At 42.4% G+C, this 23629-nt stretch overlaps 1 protein-coding gene across 4 annotated transcripts in view; it reads right to left on the reverse strand.

The window, feature by feature from the left end:
- Positions 1-23629, reverse strand: part of JMJD1C (jumonji domain containing 1C) — a 310246-nt gene that overhangs the window by 132040 nt on the left and 154577 nt on the right. The gene's annotated exons all lie outside the window — the stretch shown is intronic.

Genomic DNA, 23629 nt, shown 5'->3' on the forward strand with positions numbered 1-23629 from the left:
CCGGTATAGGGTGGTGTTTATGTGACCATTGTTTATTAGCACTGTAGTGTCCAGGAAGTGGATCTCTTGTGTGGACTGGACCAGGCTGAGGTTGGTGGTGGGATGGAAATTGTTGAAATCATGGTGGAATTCCTCAAGGACTTCTTTTCCATGGGTCCAGATGATGAAGATGTCATCAATATAGCGCAAGTAGAGTAGGGGCTTTAGGGGACGAGAGCTGAGGAAGCATTGTTCTAAATCAGCCATAAAAATGTTGGCATACTGTGGGGCCATGCGGGTACCCATAGCAGTGCCGCTGATCTGAAGGTATACATTGTCCCCAAATGTGAAATAGTTATGGGTAAGGACAAAGTCACAAAGTTCAGCCACCAGGTTAGCCGTGACATTATCGGGGATAGTGTTCCTGACGGCTTGTAGTCCATCTTTGTGTGGATTGTTGGTGTAGAGGGCTTCTACATCCATAGTGGCCAGGATGGTGTTATCAGGAAGATCACCGATGGATTGAAGTTTCCTCAGGAAGTCAGTGGTGTCTCGAAGGTAGCTGGGAGTGCTGGTAGCGTAGGGCCTGAGGAGGGAGTCTACATAGCCAGACAATCCTGCTGTCAGGGTGCCAATGCCTGAGATGATGGGGCGCCCAGGATTTCCAGGTTTATGGATCTTGGGTAGTAGATAGAATATCCCAGGTCGAGGTTCCAGGGGTGTGTCTGTGCGGATTTGATCTTGTGCTTTTTCAGGAAGTTTCTTGAGCAAATGCTGTAGTTGCTTTTGGTAACTCTCAGTGGGATCATAGGGTAATGGCTTGTAGAAACTCGTGTTGGAGAGCTGCCGAGGAGCCTCTTGTTCATATTCCGACCTATTCATGATGACAACAGCACCTCCTTTGTCAGCCTTTTGGATTAGGATGTCAGAGTTGTTTCTGAGGCTGTGGATGGCATTGCGTTCCGCATGGCTAAGGTTATGGGGCAAGTGATGCTGCTTTTCCACAATTTCAGCCCGTGCACGTCGGCGGAAGCACTCTATGTAGAAGTCCAGTCTGCTGTTTCGACCCTCAGGAGGAGTCCACCTAGAATCCCTCTTTCTGTAGTGTTGGTAGGGAGACCTCTGTGGATTAGTATGTTGTTCAGAGGTATTTTGGAAATATTCCTTGAGTCGGAGACGTCGAAAATAGGATTCTAGGTCACCACAGAACTGTATTATGTTCGTGGGGGTGGAGGGGCAGAAGGAGAGGCCCCGAGATAGAACAGCTGCTTCTGCTGGGCTGAGAGAATAGTTGGATAGGTTAACAATATTGCTAGGTGGGTTGAGGGAACCATTGCTGTGGCCCCTTGTAGCATGTAGTAGTTTAGAAAGTTTAGTGTCCTTTTTCTTTTGTAGAGAAGCAAAGTGTGCGTTGTAAATGGCTTGTCTAGTTTTAGTAAAATCCAGCCACGAGGAAGTTTGTGTGGAAGGTTGGTTTTTTATGCTGGAAATGGCCCAACCTGATGATCACTTTAGATAAGCTATTACCAGCAGGACAGTGGGGTGGGAGAAGGTATTGTTTCATATTCTCTGTGTATATATAAAGTCTGCTGCAGTTTCCACGGTATGCATCCGATGAAGTGAGCTGTAGCTCACGAAAGCTCATGCTCAAATAAATTGGTTAGTCTCTAAGGTGCCACAAGTACTCCTTTTCTTTTTGCGAATACAGACTAACACGGCTGTTACTCTGAAACTTCACAATCAGAGTTATCTGAATGTGTGCGGAAATGTTTAGGAGGGATGGATAGTACCTTCTTCCACCACTGGCAGATGATCAGAGGTGGAAGGTCTCCTAGATATACTTGGCCCTGCCTTAGTACAGGGGGCTGGACGAGATGACCTCTTGAGATCCAGTCCTACAATTCTATGATTTTATACTCCTAACCAGCAGTCAAAGATATAAGAGCTCTTCCTCACCCCCACCAAAGAAATATTTTAAAATAAAAACTTTAGTCACATTAACTTCACTAGATTTTCTTTCTGCTATCTTTTTTTTTTTTTGAAACATTTCAACTACTTTCACCAGCACCAACATTGGTCATGAGAAGAGATGGCAGTAGAGAAAGAGAAACAGCACTTCTTTAGACTTTATTTACATCAACTTCATACTTTTCTGAGATGCTCATCAATTCTCTGGCACTGAGCAGAACTTCCCTCACTCCCTTATGCTTCAGGGATAATCGTATCAGATAGTTTAGCTCTGTTAAAGCTTCTCGTATTGACATGACTTGGAGTTGTTGGCTCAGCACCTATAAAAATCAGGGCTTTAGCTATTAGCGGTATCAGCAGCTCTTTCAGGGGAAACAGAACCTTGGCTTCCCAACTTGTCAAGCAAGCAAGAAACAAACAGCAGTATTTTGTTTTGAAATTATTATTTTTAATTCTATACCTTCACTAGGCTAATACTTTGCGATCTTCGTTTTTAAAAAGCATTTTAGTTCAACCTTTAATAAGATGACTGTAGTTGTAGACCTCCCTAAAGAAAAATATACTGCTACTTCTCTTACTAATTACTTCCATTCACCTAGGCCTTCCCCCGCACCCCATTTACTAAGCCTTTAAGTAAGAGTTCCACTGCTGCAATTTATTCCAGTATTGAAACAACTGGAATATGCCTGTTACAAAGCACAATATATTTTTGTGATATTTAATTCTGAAATTCTGAACTCTCTGCACAACATCTGTCACAAAGCAGACAATTCTTAATAATGTCCAAGGCAGGCACTTGTTAAAATATAAATCACAAGGCTGTCTGGAGGGTTGACAAGTTTGAGTGTTTGGACAAAGATTTATTAATAGACTGCAACTTAATAACAAAGAAAATTAATATCTGCTATGGCAATGCTTTTGCACACTAACGAAAATATTTTGCTAAAAATACTTAACTAGAACCACATATGCATGGAATAGTAGCTAAAAGTAAATGATAAATTATTTTCCAATTTAATATTTCATTTTACAGTGTTCTCAATGAAAATCCACTAACCATGTTAAGGACCTCTATATTCTGAGATAGTTAAAACTGGTGCAAACAGCTACAGTAGGTCCGCTGCACCAATATAAAAAGATTTATACCAGTGTGCCCTACTCTTGTAATTTACAATATTTTTGTAAATAAAACCACTGAAGATAAAATTAATATATCACTTAAAAATGAGGGTCTTGTAACATGGAATATGTAGGTGACTTATTTCTGAGACTGATAGAAAACACTAATATCTGAGTTTGTTGTTGAAAAAGACGAACTTATGCACTTGAACAGCAGCTTATTTTACAGTTATATACATTTCAGCACTAGTTTAAATCAGCATTTGCTTCATTTCACAATCAGGCATAAACTCTGTCCAACGATCCATATCATAAACTTAAAAAACAGAGCTGTCTTTGTTCCTTGGCACTGCCAGTCCCCTGTGGAATCAAGCAGCACACACAACTGCAGTTGGCAAACAATCCATGACCTTCATTTACTGTCTTGGCTTAATGCCATAGGATTCATGTGTTACTGGTAACATAGTGTACCTATTTTACAGAAAAACCTTCAAACTAGCTTAAAATCCATGAAAAGTATCCAAACATTTCAACCATTAAAGAAAACTGTATCGTAATTTGTAAATTTTGCTACTATTAAAAATTTATTTGGTATAGTCCAAGAACACACCCAACTCTTTTAATCTGATTAGACAGACAGACAAACAGACGTGAGACAATGTATTTTTCAGATTTTGTGTTTTTAGAATTTGGGATTAAAAAAAATCTAGGTGAAATAATGTAACAGCAATTTCAGTTTTACAATTAATTTTTTAACCCATTCACAAAGATGGGAGGGAGGCACTTTGTAACCAGTTTGATTATTTCTCCAAGTAATCTTTAAAACTTTCCTTACACAAAGAAAGCAACATACAATAGTTGCATGTTCAATGCATTTTCAGTCATGTTTGTTCATTCAGGTCCTACCCAAATTTTGAACAATATTTATATGCAAAACTACAAGGGGAATGTTTGTTATTGGCAGGGGCAGCACCTCATTCAGCTTCTTTGTTGTAGCGGAGGAAGAGGAGGAGTCTCAATGGCAAGCTGAACCTCGTATCTGCAAGATGTGAGCCATTGGCCTTCAGGTAGGCTTCTGGCATAACAGCCAGAAAACAGCATAAGCATGGGTAAATTAAAAGCATACATGGCACACCAGGAGCTTTATGGTTTACCTCTATGTTTATTTGGGTTGAGGGTGAAGTTAAGAGGTTCACCTTCAATACAGTGCATATCAACATAAATTTATTTATTAAGTGCATTATCGTAATGCCCAGTCACTGATCAGGAACCCCTTTTGGTAGGTGCCATACAAACAGACTAAAAAGATGGTCCTCACCCCGAAGAGCTAAATATAAAACAAGAGACAATAAAACATAAGCAGACAGACTAAAAGGGGAGTACATCCTTGACCCATCAGCTGTCTTCCACCCAGTCGACCATGCTCCTCTTCATGAAATCTTGTCCTCTGTTGGCTTTTGAGACTCTGTCCTCTCCCGGTTCTCCTCCAACCTCTCTAATCACTCCTTCAGCGTTAACTTCAGAGGATTCTCAACATCCTCTCCCACTTTCTGTGGGGGTTCCAAAGGACTCTGATCTTGATCCCCATCTCTCTTCCCTCTACATTTTATCTCTAGATAATTTCATGTGCAAACACAAATTCAACTATCATGTCTAAACTGACCATTCAGATTTCCTCTCTACTCCAGACCCTGTCTCCTTCTGGCCAAACTGAAATCTCAACTTGTTTCTCTGACATCTCTTTTTGGATATCTAGCTATCAGCTCAAGCTCTACATGACTAAAAAGAGCTCAATCTCCCTCCCTGCCACTTCCTTTCTTGATCACTGTGGACACAACACTATTGTTCTGCTGGTCATTCAGGCCCATAACCTGCGTGGCATCTCTGACTCAGACCTCTCCTTAGGTCTTCACTTCCAGGCTACGTTCAAATCTTGAAGAATCTTTCTTCATAACACCTCAAAGATACTGCCTTATCTGCCCAGTTAAAACTCTTGTACAGACTCTTAACGTGTCTTGATTATTGCAACATTCTTCCTTCTGGCTTTGACTAATGTAATCTTGCCCCATTCACATCCATTCAGAATGCTGCTGCAAAGATCATTCTTCTAACAGGTCACTTTCACCATTCTACCCCTCTAGTTGAATCCCTACATTGGCCCCTCTTTTATTCCACAAATGTAAGCTATTTGTCTTCACTTTCTACTCCTGGGAGAGTTCTGCGCCAAAAAATTAAAAATTCTGCACACAATATTTTAAAATTCTACAAATTTTATTTGTCAATAAATAAATGTGGCTCCACCATGGCAGTGGGGAGCACAAGCCACTGGCTGCATTGAAGTGAGAGATCACCCTGAAGCCTCCACCTCTCCTGGTACTCAGGAACTCAGCAGTGAGGCTGCACCTGACCCTGACACAGTTCAAGGGCTGAGCCTGCCCCAGAAATACCCCCAGGCCCTGCCCCTCTGTGCCAGGTGTGGGTGGGCAGACTCAGCCCAGCAGGCTCCAAGTGTGGAGGGGTTTAGTGTGGGGGGATCCAGGCATGGGGGGAGAGGTTTCAGTGTGGGGCAATCTGGGTGAGGGCAGCTCAATGGGAGATCTGGATGCACAGAGGCTCATTGCGGGGTTCCGGGTGCAGGGGCAATGGGATCCAGGTAAAGGGGATTCAGGTAAAGTTGGTTGGGGCTCAGGAGGAGGGGCTTGGTGTGTGGAAATGGGGCTGGGAGATCCGGGTGCTGGAGGAGTGGGGCTTGATGTGGTGAGTGTCCAGGTGCAGCTGGTTGGGGATCACTGGGGTGGAGGGGTCTCAGAGGGGTACAGGTTTAGAGAGGTAGAGCTTGTCAGGGTGAGGGTTCGATGGGCCTGCTTAACAGGGGAGCCCCAGCTGCTGCCAAGGGGACGCCACATGCTGGGCTCCCGCTTTCCCCTATCCCCTTTTCTTCTGCATTCCCCTCCTTTTGCCCTCCCCACTGCCTCTTCCCCTCACCCCTCCTTACCCAGCCCCACTGTGGACACTCACTGTTGCAAGAATAGAAAACAGGAAGGCTCCCAGCACACAGAAGGGGAACGACTAGCACTAGGACCCAGGAAGCAGCGTTCAGCTGCAGAGTCAGCAGAGCCGAGACACAGCCTCCTTCAGCTGGGCAGCTCTGTGCTTGCAGAATGATGGGGGGTAGTGGCATGTAAGCCCGTGTGCCCCCCCATGCCTCACCTTTGTTTGGAGGGGGCCATTCTCCCCCACCCCCGCGAAAGTGTGCCCATGGTCAACCTCTGCCCTTCCCCCCTCCCCCAGTGCAGCTTCCCTTTGCTTCCCTGCCATTTTCTGCAGGGAAACACAGGAAATCTTTGGGTGGGGGAGGGTGTTTTCTGTGGGTGTGCAGTCACAGAGAATCCCCCCAGGAGTAACTTCAAGGCCCTTCATGACCTATCCCCAACCTACCACTTATCTCTCATTCACGATCAAGATGTCAACTCCTCCCTGTGATGAAATCAAGATGCCAGCCTCCACTGCCCACTAGTTATATCAGGGGTGGGCAAACTTTTTGGCCCGAGGACCACATCTGGGTGGGGAAATTGCTTGCAGGGCCGGGGCAGGGGGCTGGGGTGTGGGAGGAGATGTGGTGTGCAGGAAGGGGCTCAGGCAGACGAGGGATGCGGGAGGTATGAGGGGGCTCAGGGAAGGGGGTTAGGGTGCAGGAGGGGTGTGGAGTGCAGGGGCTTGAGGTGCAGGAGGGGTGCGGGGTGTGGAAGGGGATCAGGACAAGGAGTTGAGGTGCAGGAGGGGTACGGTGGGGGCTCAGGGTGGGGAGCTGGAGTGCAAGAGGGATGCGGGGTGCAGGCAGGGGGCTTAGGGCAAGGAGTTGGGGAGTGGGTCACAGGAGGGGTTCAGGCTCCGGCCCAACACCACTTGCCTAGAGTGGCTCCGGGGTGGCAGCAGCGTGCACTGTGGCCAGGGAAGGCTCCCTCCCTGCCTGCCTGCCCTGGCTCCAGCCCCTTACCACTCTGGGAAGCAGCTGGCACCATGTCCTTGTGGCCCCTAGGGAGGGGGTGCAGAGGGCTCCTCGTGTTTCCCTCGCCTGTGGGTACCTTCCCCGAAGCTACCATTGGCCGTGGTAACCCGTTCCTGGCCAATGGGAGCTTTGGGGGAGGTACCCACAGGCAAGAGAAGCGTGTGGAGCTCTCTGCCGCGCCGCCCCACCCCCATGGGCTGCAGGGATGTGGTGTGGCCACCTCCAGGAGTGGCGTGGAGCCTGCGGCGGTGGCAATCCAGCGGGCCAGATCCAAAGCCCCAAGGGGCTGGATTTGGCCCGCGGGCTGTAGTTTCCACACCCCTGAATTACATTTTTAAACAAGCACCTTCGGGCTTCCTATCATGCTACCTTTCATGCTTGGGAGAAGTTCCCCATGAACATCTGTTTAACTAATTCATTGTCTCCCTTCAGATTCCTCCTTAAAACGTTCTTTCTGTGATGCCGACAAAAGAAATGGAAAAGTTAGGCTGCTGAGGTGCTGAGATCATTGCCTGTCATGCTGACCATAGCCTCATTGTTTTCTTATAGTCCCCCATCTATCTATTAGTCTGCATCCATTTGCTGTCTCTTGTTTTATGTTTATAACAGTAAGATCTTTGGGGTAAGAACTACCTTTTTATTTGGGGTTTGTATAGCATCTAGCACAATGGGGTCCTGGTCCATGACTATGACTTCTATTTGCTATTTATAATTTATATATTATTTATAAAGAAAGACAAATAATAAACAACCATGACCTTAATGGACTAACACCTATCTTCCATAGAGCAAGCCAGTCACAGAAGCAGAGCATGCTTTCCCACACTGCTTTGCCAATATTCTTCAACCATCTTTTCTGGAAGTACCCTAAAGATTCTTCAGTGTTCAAGCCTTGTGACAGACATGAGATGTTAGAACTGTGGAAATGTCAATTATTATTATAATGAGGTGTGCTAGATTCTATGGGCATGGATTATTCATAGAATATTATTTCTTTAATTGTTCTATGTATCTGTGAGCTAGCAATGGTATTCTGGTTCCATGGGGGAGGGTTTCAGAGCTTTTTGTAGGAGCTAAAATCACTGAGGGAGAGGTTATTAATGCAAATTCCTAGAAAGGTAAGTAACTCAGCAGGGAATTGTATATACTGGTTTTAATTGGGTTCAAGAGGCCCAGCAGACAAAAGACTGAATTATACAAAGAGGCAGCCTGAGCTGACGCGGGGGGACCCTCCTCAATCTATGAACTGACATGTATTTAATCTTGTAGCTCAAGTAGTGTAAGTGTGTGCTGTGGTGTTAAATGTTGAGGATTCAAAGCCCGATGATGCATGACTGAGGGATTGTTAAAGCTGCACGAAACAGAATTTGCTTTGGGGAAATGATGGGGTTCACCTGACCAAGAAAGGGAAGAGCATCTTCACACACTGGCTCATCAACTTAGTGAGAAGGGCTTTAAACAAGTTTCAAAGGGTGCAGGTGACAAAAGCCCACAGATAAGTATAAAAAAGGCAACCTTAACAGAGGGTTAAGATGTTGGGAGAGGGACATGGAAAATTACAATAGGGTCATAGGAGCAACAACAGAGAAATCAGTGGTAAGTGTGCTCAACATCTTAGATGTCTATACACAAATGCAAGGAGTATGGGGAATAAATAAGAAGAACTAGAAATATTAGTACATAAGATAAACTATGACTTAACTGGCATCACAGAGACTTGGTGGGATAAGTCTCATGACTAGAATAATGGTATACAGGGATATAGCTTGTTCAGGAAGGACAGATAAGAAGGGAGGAGGTGTTGCATTATATACACACACATTCTGAGGTTCAGAAGGAGGTGAGAGGCAGAACAGTTGAGAGTCTCTGGGTAAAGATAAAAGTAAAAAACAGGGGTGATCTCATGGTAGGTGTCTCCTATAGACCACGAAATCAGGAAGGAGGAGGTGGCATTTCTAGAACAAACAGAACTATTCGAAACACAAGACCTGGTAGTAATGTGGTATTTTAACTACCCAGGCATTTGCTGGAAACGTAATATGGCAAAACGCAACATTTCCATTAAGTTCTTGGAATGTGTTGGGGACAGCTACTTCTTTCAGAAGATGGAGAAAGTAACTGGGAAATATGTATTTTTGACTTGATTCTGATGAACAGAGACAAATTAGTAACAAACACTGAGGGTGGAAGGCAATTTAGGTGAAAATGATCATGAAATGATGATTTCATGATTCTAATAAAAGAAAGGAGTGAGCAGCAGAATAAGTACAACAGACTTAAAAAAACTTTAGCAAACTTAGAAAACTGTTAGGTAAGGTCCCATGGGAAGAAAACCTAAGGGAAAAAGGAGTTGAGGTGAGTTGGTAGTTTCTGAGAGAGACAATATTGAAGGCAGAACTCCAAATTATCCCAATGTGAAGCAAAGATAAGGAGTATAGGAAGTGGCCAATATAGCTCCCTCGGGAGGTCTTTAATGACCTGAAAGTCAAAAAGGACTCCTACAAAAAGTGGAAATATGGATGAATTGTAAAGGAGGAATACACGAAAAGAACACAAACATGTAGAAACAAAAATCAGAAAGGCTAAGGCACATAGATTCCAAATAGAGAAGAGACCATTGTGATCAACCAACCTGATCTCCTGTATAACGCAAGCCACAGAACTTAGCCAAAAAAATTCCTTTAAACTAGAGCAGGGGTGGCCAACCTGTGGCTCCGGAGCCACATGCGGCTCTTCAGACATTAATATGCGGCTCCTTGTGTAGGCACTGACACCGGGACTGGAGCTACAGGCGCCAACTCTCCAATGTGCCAGGGGATGCTCAGTGCTCAACCCCTGGCTCTGCCCCCACTTCTCCCACTCCCACCCCCTCCCCTGAGCCTGCCCTTGCTCCTCCCCTCTCTCCCCCCAGAGCCTCCTGCATGTCACAAAACAGCTGATCAGGAGGTGCGGGGAGAGAGGGGGAGGCGCTGACTGGCAGGGCTGCTGGTGCGTGGGAGGTGCTGGGAGCTGATGGGGGGCTGCTGACATTAATCTGTGGCTCTTTGACAATGTACACTGGTAAATTCTGGCTCCTTCTCAGGCTCAGGTTGGCCACCCCTGAACTAGAGCGTATCTCAGAAGAAGAAGAAAAAAATCTTGATTTAAAAATTGCCAGTGATGGAGAATCTATCACAATCTTTGGTAAACTGTTCAAACGAATAATTACTGTGACCGTTAAAAAAATGTTTGCCTTATCTCCGGTCTGAATTTCTCTAGATTCAACTTCCAGCCATTGGACCTTGTTATACCTTTGTCTGCTCGACTGAAGAGCCCATTATCAAATAGTTCTTTCCCACATAGGTATTTATAGACTACGATCAAGTCACCCCTTAACCGTCTCTTTGTTGAGCTGAACAGTTTCAGCTCCTTTGGTCTAGCACTATCAGGCACTATTTTCTAATCCTTTAATCATTCTCATGTCTCTTCTCTTAACCCTCTCCATTTTATAAACACCCTTCTTGAACTGTGGATACCAGAACTGGTCACAATATTCCAGGAGCTGCTGCTAAATATAGAGGTAAAATAACTTCTCTACTCCTACTCGAGATTCTCCTGTTAATGCATCCAAGGATCCCATTAGCTCTTTTGGCCACAGCATCACAATGGGAGCTCATGTTCACCTGATTATCCACCATAGCTCCCAAATCTTTTTTAGTCATGGCTTCCCAGGGTACAGTCTCCCATCCTGTAGACCTGGCCTACACTCTTTGTTCCTAGATGTATACACTTATATTTTGCATGAACTAACATGCATATTGGTTGCTTGCACCTAGCTTATCAAGCAATCCAGATTGCTCTGTAATTGTGATCTGTCCTCTTATTTATTTACCACTTCTCAATTCTGTGTCATCTGTAAACTTTATCAGTAATGATTTTATGTTTTTTTCCCGGTCATTAATAAAAATGTTAAAACAGCTTAGGGCCAAGAACCGCTTCCCTGTGAGAACTCTCGCTATGATAATTCCCTGTTTACAGTTACACTTTGAGACCTATTACTTAGCCAACTGTTAGTCCATTTAATGTGTGCCATATTAACTTTGTATCATTCTAGTTTTTTTAATCAAAATGTTGTGCAGTACCAAGTCAAATGCCTTACAGAAGTCTAAGCATAGCATATCAACATTATTACCTTTCCCAAGCTTCTAATATCATCCAAAACAGATAAAGTTAGTTTGACAGGATCTATTTTCCATTAACACACACTGACTGTAATTAGATTATTTTGCTTTAATTCTTTATAAACCAAAGTCCTGTATCCACTGCTCCTTTATCATGTCCAGGATCAATGTCAAACTGAAAAGCCTATAATTACAGAGATCACCCCATTTACCCTTTTTAAATATTGGTACAACATTAGCTTTCTTCCAATCTTCTGGAACGTCCTCTGTGTTCCAAGACTTATTGAAAATTAACATTCATGGTCTAGCGAGCTCCTCACTCAGCTCTTTTAAAACTCTTGGATATAAATTATCCAGACCCCCTGATTTAAAATGTCTAACATTAATAGCTGTCGTTTAACAGACTCCCAAGTTGCTGTTGGAAAGGCAAGTGTCATTATATAACTACATCTGGTTTTTCCCCCAAATACAAAATAAAAATATTTACTGAACATTTTTGCCTTTTCTGCATTATTAATGATAATTACGAGATGGAAATGATAGAATTAACTAACACCATAGTTAGGATTCTTTTTGTTCCTAATGTACTTTAAAAACTCCTTTTAATTGTCCTTTAACTCTGCTGGCATAGATTTTGCCATGTGTCCCTTTGTTTCCCTTATCAATTTTCTACACCTCATACCCTCTGATATATATTCATTAATACCAATTTTCCCTTTTCTTCCATTTGTTGATAGATTTGTTTTTATATATATAAAATATATATAATCTAGCTGCCTTCACTTCCCCTGTAAACCAGGTGGTAGTTTTGTTTTGTTTTTAAACCAGTGTGGCCTTCTTTCTTGATTCTTGCTTTTGGGGCATCTAGTAAAGTGTTCTTAAACTATTCCCAATTGTCATGCATATTTTTTTTTTGTTTAAATTATTCCTCCCAACTGATTTGGTACCCCTTCAGCTTTGGAAAATTGAACCTTTAAAAGCACCGAGATCAGGCTCCATATGTGATTCAGTCATTTCCCCCCCAAACACTCCTGCTCAACCTCTGAGAAACTCAAACTGATCCATAATCTCAACAACTAGCTTCTCCACCTTCTTACATTAATTGAACTCTGGGCTCTCCTTCTGATTTAGCATCTGTCACTGCCTTCTCTTTCTCACTTCCCACAACCTGCAAGCCATTACAGCAACCTTGGGCTCTGCCTTTCATCCTCCCACTATTTCCTGCCTCATCTTGCGCCACATCCCTACTCTTTCAGATCTTAGGGACATTTCATTGCCTCACAGTGGCTCTTATCTACTACTCTCCTAAGCCCCTCCTCCTTTCTTGCACGGTTTAAATTCATGTGTCACTTTCTTTCCCTGACCTTAGTATTCACCACCCACATCCTGGGTGACAAATTTCCACAGCAGTGATCCCTCTTAATTCGTCTGCTTCTCAGTTCCTTTTGCTCATCTCCCCCAATCTCTAACTTTGGTCTGATTCCCTATTCACCAGGTTAGTCACTTGCCTAATTTTTTCCCTTTTTTCTTTTTTTTTAAAAACCAAAAACCTCTCTCTCTCATTGCTCTGTTTATTTTCCTTCAACATAACTCCGTCTCCTTTTTTTTTTCCCCTGTCAAAAAATGGGATGGTCTTTTAAAGGAATTGGGCTTAGCCCCATCTGTGACTAAACAGTTATTTCCCAGGTGATGAGTCTGAGGACAGGTATCTTTCGATAACTTGTAGATCACCTGGTCCTCGGGGGTATAAGCAGCTCAGTTAAGGAGAAAGCCTTGCAGGCAGCAGGGTAGGAGATCTAGGACCTGGAAAGGACCTAGAAAGGCCTGGCTGGAGCTACTTGAAGTGCTGGGCAAGAGAAAGAGAAAGAGGCTTAAGGAAACCCCAGACAGCAAAACCTGGATTTCAGGAAAGAATTGTTGAGGCCAGGACGGAGCTGAAGAAACTAAAAGTGGGGAAAGGCTTCTTTTGATTTGACATCTGGTTTTCAATAAACCAGACCCAAAAATGGGATTTTATTTGATTTATAAATGTCTGGATGCAGGTTCTGAGAACACCAAAAAGAGGAAACTGAGGCAAATTTTTATTTCTCTTCTCCCTTCACAACCCTTCCCTCTTATCTCTATTTGGTCTCTTCTGTTGAGATCAGGGAGTCTACTTATTTGCTTGAATAACAGTTGTGGAATAATTTTATGACTTTTGTGATATATTTTGAATAAACTATTTTCTGTATACTTTAAATATGTACCCAACTTACAGAGCAGGGAAAATAATACACGATTATATATGAATTTCATGAATTTTTTCAAATAATCAAACCCGTTTCATTATTCTTCTGAATCAAGTCTACTTTCAATTTTACTGTCCTACCTTCTCAGAGTGTTGTGCCTTCTTAAATCTACAATCTTGTCTCCTTCCCTTCATTCTCTACTAATCTGTTCTTATACAACTGCTAAATGTCTCACAACTAAGCCAACTTCCACAGCTTTAAACTTATTCTCAGCTCTTACTCTTTCTTCAATCTTTCTAAACCCCTCTCTCCGCTTAGTTTACCTTTATGCTGCCAACCCCGACAACCATCTCTCTTCCACAAACCCTTCTTTCAATTCTTCCTTCCCATTTTTATCCTGCTGATAAGGATTTCAACTTCTTAAAAATCAAAATTGAAAATATTCAGCTCTCCCTCATGTCAGTTTCCTTTCTTTCACATTTCTGTCATTAACTCTTAAGTTCTCTTCAGATAGCATTGTAACTATTTCTTACCCAAACAGGTTTTTCATTTTTTATAGATTCACTCATCTTCAAACTATATAATCAAAATAATGAATAATTTTGTACTATGTGAGGAAATCCTAGCTAGACCTGTAGTTATATACTTTCCACTATAGGACCTTGATTTCAGTTATCTATAAAACTTTGCCAAACTAAGTGCCTGAGCTGAAATTTTCAAGGCTGAGGATCTGCCTCAGGCTGAGTTAATTTATGTTAAAGTGTCGGCTAAAAAGAGTCAACCATCCATCAGAGAAGAATATACTGGCTTTGTCCAAGTTAAAAAATTAATACAACTGTTTCATTAAGAAGCTCTAGTGCCTTCATATTTTATAACAGACTGGAAATTTTGCCCACTTTTGGCTAAATTATAAGCCTCTCAAAAATCGCAGTTTGGAGATAAAGTATTTGGGACAGATTTGTTGGGAACTGACAGCTAATTCTCTAAGATTCTTTCTGCCTAAACTCTCACGACAAACATCAGGTTCTCTCTCTCAAAAGCTGGATTGGGACAGAAAGGAGGCAGAAATATTTCCTGATTAATACAAGATGAGCAGATTTTGAGAAGGAAGTACAACTGTGCTTAGAACTACTTTTCTAATTAGAAATAGTAATATATCTGTGTAAGAGAATCCATTTATTTTTTCCCAGGAGACAGTGCCAGTTTTATCCTAAATCTGTGAAAAAGAAAATGTATTCATGCTTATCTGCAAGTTTCCTTTCTTTGAATAATAAAGTCCAGAAATACAGCCTACTGCAAAGAAAGAGATCAGCCAAAACACAGAAGGAAACTGACATGCAAAGTTTTGAGTTTATTTCATTAGGGGAAAAGATCCATATGCTCTGCTTTAAGAGTAGCTATTGTTTTTTTCTTCCACCTATAATTAATGCATTCTCTAATTTCGGAAAGTAGGATAGAATTATCCTGGCTGTGCAAGTTGTCTTAACTGAAGGAATTTCCAGGGGCAGAGAATTTTTCTACTACCAATGACTGCCTGGTCTGATTTTGCTCTCAAGCTGCAAGCAGACTGAAGTATCCATTGTAATGTATGTGTATGTTAACATGATGATGAAATACTTATTTCCAAAGAAGAAACGGACAATCTTTATTGTCAGAAAAAATATTACATTAAGTCTCTAGTTCAGAGGCATCACCCCTCTTTTGAGGGCAGCAATGCGCTCACCCTGCGGAAAGGGCAGAGAACCAACAATCAAAAGTCAGCAGAAGAGCTTTTGAGTCCTCATGTGCCACAAGGAAGTACATAACTGTTTCACTGTAAAAGTAGATACAGTCTTTAAAGAGAACCGTGGCACAGTTTTTCTTATGCTCTATTTTCAAACAAAAAGAAAAATGGAAAGAGAGAGAGAGAGAGAGAGAGAGAGAGAAAGTAATACAGAGGTTCCCATGATTTTTTATTTATTTTAAATGAATTTCGTACTTGGCTAAGAGGCTAGCTGTTTCAAGTTAAGGGGTTTAACGATTACTAATTAACTAGTCTCGAATAAATAAGGAATCAGAAGGACCACAATTTACTCAATTTGTGTTATATTCAGAATTTCTTAAACAAAATCAGTTATGAGATTAGCAACACTACCAGACATCTCTGGCTTTTTACTCACTGTAGGGAAGAATACAGAAAACATGAAATACCAACCACAGAAGATTCTTTTTTTAATACTTCATTTTATTCACTACTTTTCTTTCTCTCTAATATCCATTACTTCATCTTAGATCATTGCAATGAGCTTTAGAAAGCTGAGTTTGAAATGAAAAAAAAAAATTTTAAGTAGACATGTTGAGTAAAGAATACCTCTTACATTCTTGATGCTTTTCACAATACCATTGTGTCATTTCTTTCATCGTTAAATTGCTCTCAGATTGCACCCATCAAAAATATTCCTGAGAACCCTAGAATCCTCCTAAATTTTGGATTCAAAGACTTCAGCTGGTCCTCCACTATCATCTCCTGTTCCACTGTTTATTTCTGTTTCAATTTTAATTACAGGCAAATACTCTAAAACAGAAGAACAATTCTACTGAGCTAGGCTGTGGCTCCCAAAAAGCTGGACCTCAATGAATGGCTGTATATTATCCTGAACTGAAAATGAGGTTGGAAACTACTCGATCCCCTTCCTATGTTGTAAAGGCAGAAGCTATTAAGAATTTCTCTTACTAGCTCAAGGAAACCTTAACTGCATTTCAGACAGCTGATTTTACAATGTCATGAGAATCTGCAGAGAAACTATTTTAAATTATGCAAAGTAAACCACAAAGCATACAAGAGGAAAAAACAAAATAAAGTAACCCTCTAAGAGCTGTAAATGTACTCAGAACAGGACAGCACCAAACAGAATGCAGACTTATGCTAAAGAAACAATCTTCAAATTACAATAAAATCTAAACATTCACTCCCATTATGTAATTCAAAATCATTAAATCTGACTTTTTACAGCATCCTATAAAAGAGAAGTTAGCAAGACGTAGTTTAAAAAACCTTTTAAAATTTTGGTAAGTATTTAAATAATTTTTCCTATAACTATGATACTTTTAAATAAGACAGATTTTTCTCATTGATAGTTTCCTCCTTAATTACAGGCTGGTAATTTTGTGTTCCAACACTTTGGATCATTGCTTTCCTATACATTCTGTGTCACAATTTAAAAAAAATTTGAAGAAACAAAATATATTTGAAGGACAAGCATGTGTCACCTTGAATTCTAGAAGATAATGTAATAAATGATAAAGTATATTTCACCTTTATCTTAAAAATTACTTTATTGGATTCAGTATACTATCCTGCAGGCTGTCATTGCAGGCTGTTGACTGAAGTTATCACTGAAGCTGATGAATGTAAATGCTGCCCTTCATTTAAGACAGCTATGAGAAACAGTTTCAGCTTCTTAGTGAAACAACAGCGGCCTCCATACCATAACACAGGTACATTCCACCACCCAAAACAAAGACATTTGAAGTTATTCAGGAATATATATTATGTGGGAGGGGCTTGGATGGATTTATTTTTAGTACATGGAGTGAGGGGGGGGTGAGAGTGAGAGCAAGAGAAGCAGAAGAAACACCAAAGAAACTAACAGATGAAGCAGAAAGCCAGACATAACCTGAACAAGCACTGAGAAAATGGCACTGGGAACAGTCTAGAGCAGTGCTACTCAAAGTGGTGGTCCACGGACCGCTGCCGGTCCGTGAGCCATTGGCTGCTGGTCTGCGTGCACATTGGAAAAAAAAATTGCCTGTGCCCCACATCAGATAGCTTGAGAAGCACTGGTCTAGAGAGAGCACTTTTGTTCTGAGTGTTGGCTGAAGGGAACTTGGAACTGTGAGCAAAGAACTCTCTCTAGTTTGAGACCTCCTGTTTCTGAAAACAGGATTGCATCGAAGATACTCTGGCTCCATCATTAATTTCTCCTCCTAACAGAAATAACCCATAGGGCCCAGAAGTTTGGCTAAACGTTCAGGTCAAAGGGGGTAACACGAGTTCTTTACTACATGAAACACTAACAGGGTTAAATTATGGGTTAAGAGCCAGAGTACAAAGAGGCTGAGGAAAGGAAAGGAGAAAAATCATATTGACATCCAGCTACTGCGGAGAAGGGTATTGTGCTGTGTAAGACCTAACAAAACCTGACACAAGGAGCAGGGCCAAGGCAAGTAAGGGGCATAGTTATGCCCATTTTCCTGAATACATCACCTTTAGGGCAATGTGCACAAAAAAACCCCCAAACAACCCCAAACACCACTCCCCACAGCTTAAGCTAACTTCCTAAACATTAACTATCAGTGTGCAAGTAAAGAGATGATTATACCAATATATTTTCATAAGGCTTATTGCTAACTTTTTCCACCCCACCCACCAATACCCCCCAAAAATATTTCTGGATTTTTGGGGGGGGGGGGGGGGACATCAGAATCAGGAAGTCTGTCAACCAATCCATGCTCTCACTGGACAATTGAGGTGCTAAAGGAGCACTTAAGAAAGACAAGGCAGTAGCAGAGAGGCTAAATGGATTCTTTGCATCCTCTTCACTACAGAGGATGTGAGGAGGATTCCCACACCTGAAATATTCTTTTTAGATGACAATTTTGAGGGACTGTCCCAGATAGAGGTGTCACTAGAGATGGTTTTATAACAAATTGATAAATTCATCAGTAATAAGTCACCAGGACAGGATGGTATTAACCCAAGAGTTCTGAAGGAACTCCAATATGAAATTGCAGAACTGCTAATTGTGGTAGGTAACCTACCCCTTAAATCAGCCTCTGTACCTGATGACTGGCAGATAGATAATATAATGCCAATTTTTAAGAAAACTCCTTAGGTGATCCTGGCAATTATAGGCCGGAAAGCCTAACTTCTGTACTCGGCAAATTTGTTGAAACTATCAGACACAGGGATGAACATGGAATGTCAGAGAAGAGTCAACACTGCTTTTGTAAAGGGTAATCATATCTCACCAATCTACTAGAATCCTATGAGGCGGGTCAACAAATGCGTGGACAAGGGTGATCCAGTTGATATAGTATACATGGATTTTCACAAAGCTTTTGACAAGGTCCCTTACAAAAGGCTCTTAAGCAAAGTAACCAGTCATGGGGTAAGATGAAAAGTCCTCTCATGGATCAGTAACTGCTTAAAAGATAGGAAACAAAGGATAAGACTAAATGGTCAGTTTCACAGTGGACAGAGATAAATAGCAGGGTCCCCCAAGGATATGTACTAGAACCAATGCTGTTCATCATATTCATAAATGATTTGGAAAAAGTGGTAAAACAGTGAGGTGGCAAAGTTTGCAGATGATACAAAATTACTCAAGGTAGTTAAGTCCAAAGCTAACTGGGAAGTTACAAAGGGATCTCACAGAACTGGATGACTTAGCAACACAATGGCAGATGAAATTCAATGATGATAAATGCAAAATAATGAACACTGGAAATCAAAATCCCAACTTTTTTTTCAAAATGATGGTGTCTAAATTAGCTGTTACCACCCAAAAAAAAAAAAGTCTTGGTGTCGTTGTCGATAGTTCTCTGAAGGTATGTACTCATTTTACAGGAACAGTCAAAAAAAGCTAACTATGTTAGGAATCAAAGAAGAGAAGAGAAGAGAAGAGGAGATCATAACGCCACTATATAAATCCACAGTATGCCCACCCACCTTAAATACTGTGTGTAGTTCTGGTTGCTCCGTCTTTTAGAATTGAAAAACGTACAGAGAAGGGCAACAAAAAATTATTAGGGGTATGGAACAGCTTCCATATGAGGAGAGATTAAAAGGACTGGAATTGTTCATCTTAGAAAAGATGATTAGCAGATGCTGTGGAGAATGTGAAAAAGGAAGCATTATTTATCCCTTCACATAACACAAGGACAATTAAACTGATAGGCAGCAGGTTTAAAAGAAACAAAAGAAAGTACTTGTTTCCACAATCCACAGTCAATCTGTGGAACTCATTGTGAGGGCCACACGCATAACTGGGTTCAAAAAAGATTTAGGTAAGTTCATGGAGGATGGGTCCATCAATAGCTATTAGCCAAGTAGGTTAGGGACACAACCCCATGCTCTTGGTGTCCCTAAGCCTCTGACTGCCAGAAGTTGGTTCTGAATGAAAGGGGATGGATCACTTGATAATTGCCCTGTTACGTTCATTCCCGCTGAAGCATCTGGCATGAGCCACTATTGGAAGACAGGATAGTGGGCTAGCTGGACCATTGGTTTGCCCCAGTATGGCCATTTTTATTATCTTAACTTCGTCTTGCCTTTTTGAATGAGACACTCATTACAAAATTCAGCTTGGGTGGGTAGGCCAGAGCTGTAATATTCTTTTCCTACTGCCATGGAGTCTTCCATTAGAGTGGTGTAGTGCTGACAGTTCACATCTTTCAGAGCTATAATTTTAGGCTGCGTGCAGAATCAGGCAGGCATGCTAGCCTTAGTTACCCTTGAGTCACATTTCAAGCTTCACACTGCAACTCTGTGAGATCTTAAAACTTAATTTAAAAAGATTAAAGCAAAGATTCTGCCCTCATCACAAGATTCCAGAAGAGGAGCCCATAGGCATGAGCCTATTGTGTCTATGCCTTAATACAGCCTTGATCTAGCATGCATACACATAGTGAGGCAGTAAGTTTGGAAGAAGAGTTTCAACTCCACTAAATTTCCTAACATGTGACCCCCAACACAAGAATACTCTATCTCACAAAAGGAACTTGGGGTAGGTCTGTAAGAAATGTTTCAGAGTAACAGCCGTATTAGTCTGTATTCGCAAAAAGAAAAGAGGTACTTGTGGTTAGTCTCTAAGGTGCTACAAGTACTCCTTTTCTTTTTCTGTAAGAAATGTTTGCTAAATCAGAAGCCCGAAGATGCATTGATAGGTGTTATATAAAGATAACAAAACATTTTGTGCAGCTTGTTTGCCGAATGTGCTCAAGAAGTTTCAAGCACCTGCCATGCACAATTGATCAGATGACTCCTTTTTCACGTCAGAAGCTGCAAAAGTCTGTTGGTTAGTCTGCAACACAATGACTAATCTGTTTGGCTACAGTGAAAGAGAAATGCTGGAGCTCTGCTTAGGAGAGTATCATGCCACTGTTGTGCCCAAAGATGAAGAACAGTATTTGTCTCATCCATAACATCCTCGAAGTCCCAACCAGTGAAAGCAGATTCTGGGTAGTGAACAACTTCGATTCTTCATTGTCTATACTTACTTGACTCTGAAAATAAGTATAAGATGCTGTGAAGAATTTCCAGTCTATTTCTCAAATAAGGCTTCTAAAATTTGGATGGGATTGGATTACTTATATAGTGTAAGAACTGTGTCTGGTGACTGCATAGTCTTTCCTGCTTGAATTTCAGCCAGCATCCATCATTAAGGATCTATCAGCACTTGGGAGTATTGAGTTATAACATGCAAATTGGACCCATATCGCCATCTGAGAACATCCTGCAGGGAGATGCTAATTAGAAGAGTTTGCAAACGCCTCACTTTGGGAGGGCCAGACACCAGTATTTTCTTAAAGAATAGATTGTGAAAGCCTTTGCTCAGGAAACCATCTCTTGGTGCTGAGAGCATCATATTACTGTACAGTCCTGAATTACCCATTTTAATGCAAGATTTTTAAGAAGGTGGTGTTAAGGCAACTCTGGCAACACCTTGGAGTTACACAATTTCCTGATTCCCTGTCATAATTACTTTAGGTATGGTACTGGTTCAGCAACTGAAGTCATCTTGTTGGTTAATCTCCTTTGGTGTTTTGCCAGTTCTATCTTTATCATCTGCCTCTGTAACCCCTGATCACATGGTATTCTTCATATGCATGCTGATATTAATTAGGACACACAAAGTTGTTCCTAAGTGGCTCCACTTTCTATTCAAGAGGCCCTGAGGATAGTATTAAACTATTGTACCTCTATTTCAAGAGCTCTTTCATGTGGAGTGCCACAAGTTCCTTCGTCGTCACACCTCCTCTTCAATATGCATATGAGGCTAATAGTGAAGATACTGAGGCAGTGCAAGCTGCAGTGTGCTTTTACCTCTAAATGTCGTAAATCACACTTTTGGATGGTGGAGTTGGTAGGCTTCCCTCAGCATCCAGTAAGGATTAAGATTTGAATGACAGCTAGCTGGGGGAAGCTCAGCCTTTATAAGACAAAGGTCTTGTTGACTGACTATGAGAAAAAGCCAGCAGAATTGGTGGAAGCAACAATTCAGACTCAGACCTCTGAATTACAAGTTACAGATTTGCGTATGTCCTGTTATACTCAGCCTTCCTGTCTGGAGTGCTGTGCAATGAGTGCTGCACTTCAGACTGGCTAAAATGCATTGTGATGGGGGTTGAGTGCAGTGGGTAAGGGTTGTAGTTTGCAGGGCTGGGTGGTGAAGCCACAGGTGTTAAAGGCAGCTGGTGGCGATAAGAACCCAGATGTTGGGGAAAGTGGTTTGGCGATGATATGGAGGCACAAGGGAAAGAGTTTTGGGACAAGGACTGCTGGGAGGGGGTTGGGGGTGGCGGCGGGCACGGAAGTGCTCTGCCTGCATTGCTATGAGCACCTGTATGGCGTCCGCTTGGCACTCCAAGATGCTTAGCAGCCGCTCCGTGCTTTGGTGCCAGCAATCCACATTCTGCTGGCGGACCCTCCTTTCACTCTCCCATCACTCCTGCACTTTTTGATTTTCATTAATGGACTGCTGCATCACTTCATGCAGCACGTCCTCTTTGCTTTTTCGAGTACGTTTCCTGATTCTTTGGAGTCTTTCGGCCGTTGATTACAAGGACGGCTGGGATATTAAGGTTGCATCTGTAAAGTCAAAATGCAACACTTAACAGGCAGCATTGTTCACACCAGACAGAGCAATGATTTGGCCATACTTAAAGACAAGCACAGTGTACACAATAGCAGAAATTGCCCATCCCAAAGTGAGGGTACATAACCCACAGGAGCCTCAAAATGGTGAGTAAGCACAGGAGCAAGGGGGACTGATTGTTTCACAGCTGTACTATCCTCTAGGGTTGTGCGCCTTGTGGAGAGCCAACAGCTGCGGGGGGGCCCCTATACTGAACACTGTCCCCAAATTTTCCACAGGATGAGTTCTTCCTGGAAGATATCTTGCTGCTGAGGATGAACTGGAAAGCAAGGGAGGGTCTTCTACTACAATGCGGCTTCTGCTCTGGCCCATATGTAGCTTGCCCGTGTGCAGCAATGGTCTCCCAGCCCATCATGGCACAGTGCCGCAGACATTAGCCTTATTGGGACAAGGAGTACAGTAGCTCTGACAAGGAACCTGTGCAAGCAGATTGCCCAGGTTCTGCATGAGACCTTTGAAAAGATCACTGCAGCCGACTACCACGATGAGAGAGAGCACATCAACGCCCTATTGCGCATCTAGGCATGCATGCAGCCCGAACGCTCCTTGCCCCAAGAGCCTGCACTGAACAACTTCCTTCCCAGAATAAAAGCCGCTTACCAGGCACCTCCTCTGCTCTTTGTTCTTCCCCAAGCACCATCTGCTGCGACTGGCTACCTTCCTCCTGGCTTGAAAACAGCTCCTGGCTAAATGCATCTAGGGATGCCGAGCTGTCCCCCTCCTCCTCAGCTCCCACACTCCTGCTTTCCTCCTCCTGCCTTGTTGAACTGGACTCTGAAGTGTCCATGGTGGTCTTCAGAGTGGAGATGGAGTCGCCCCCAAGTATTGCGTCCAACTCTTTGTAGAAATGGCAGGTCACAGGGGCAGCGGCGGTTTGCCTCCCGCACTTTGACCCTGCACTGCAGTGCATCCCGATCATGGCCCTTTTCCATCATGTCCCTTGATATCTGCCCAAAGGTACCGTAATTCCGATGGCTGCAGCACAGCTGGGACTGGACAGCTTCCTCCCCCAAAACACTGATGAGGTCCAGCACCTCACTATTGCTCCATACTGGGGATCACCTGGCGCGTGGAGGCATAGTCACCTGGGAAGATGTGCCGAGAGCACTCCACACCTTGCTGAGCACACAGAAAGGGGATTTTCAAAATTTTCAGAGAATTTGAAAGGCGGGTCTGACAGTTGGTCACCTGAGGGCAGGGCAGTAGAGTTCAAAGTGATGACCAGAGTGGCTAGAACAGGCATTGTGG

The sequence above is a fragment of the Caretta caretta genome, chromosome 7 (genome assembly GCF_965140235.1).
Source record: "Caretta caretta isolate rCarCar2 chromosome 7, rCarCar1.hap1, whole genome shotgun sequence".
NCBI lineage: Eukaryota > Metazoa > Chordata > Testudines > Cheloniidae > Caretta > Caretta caretta.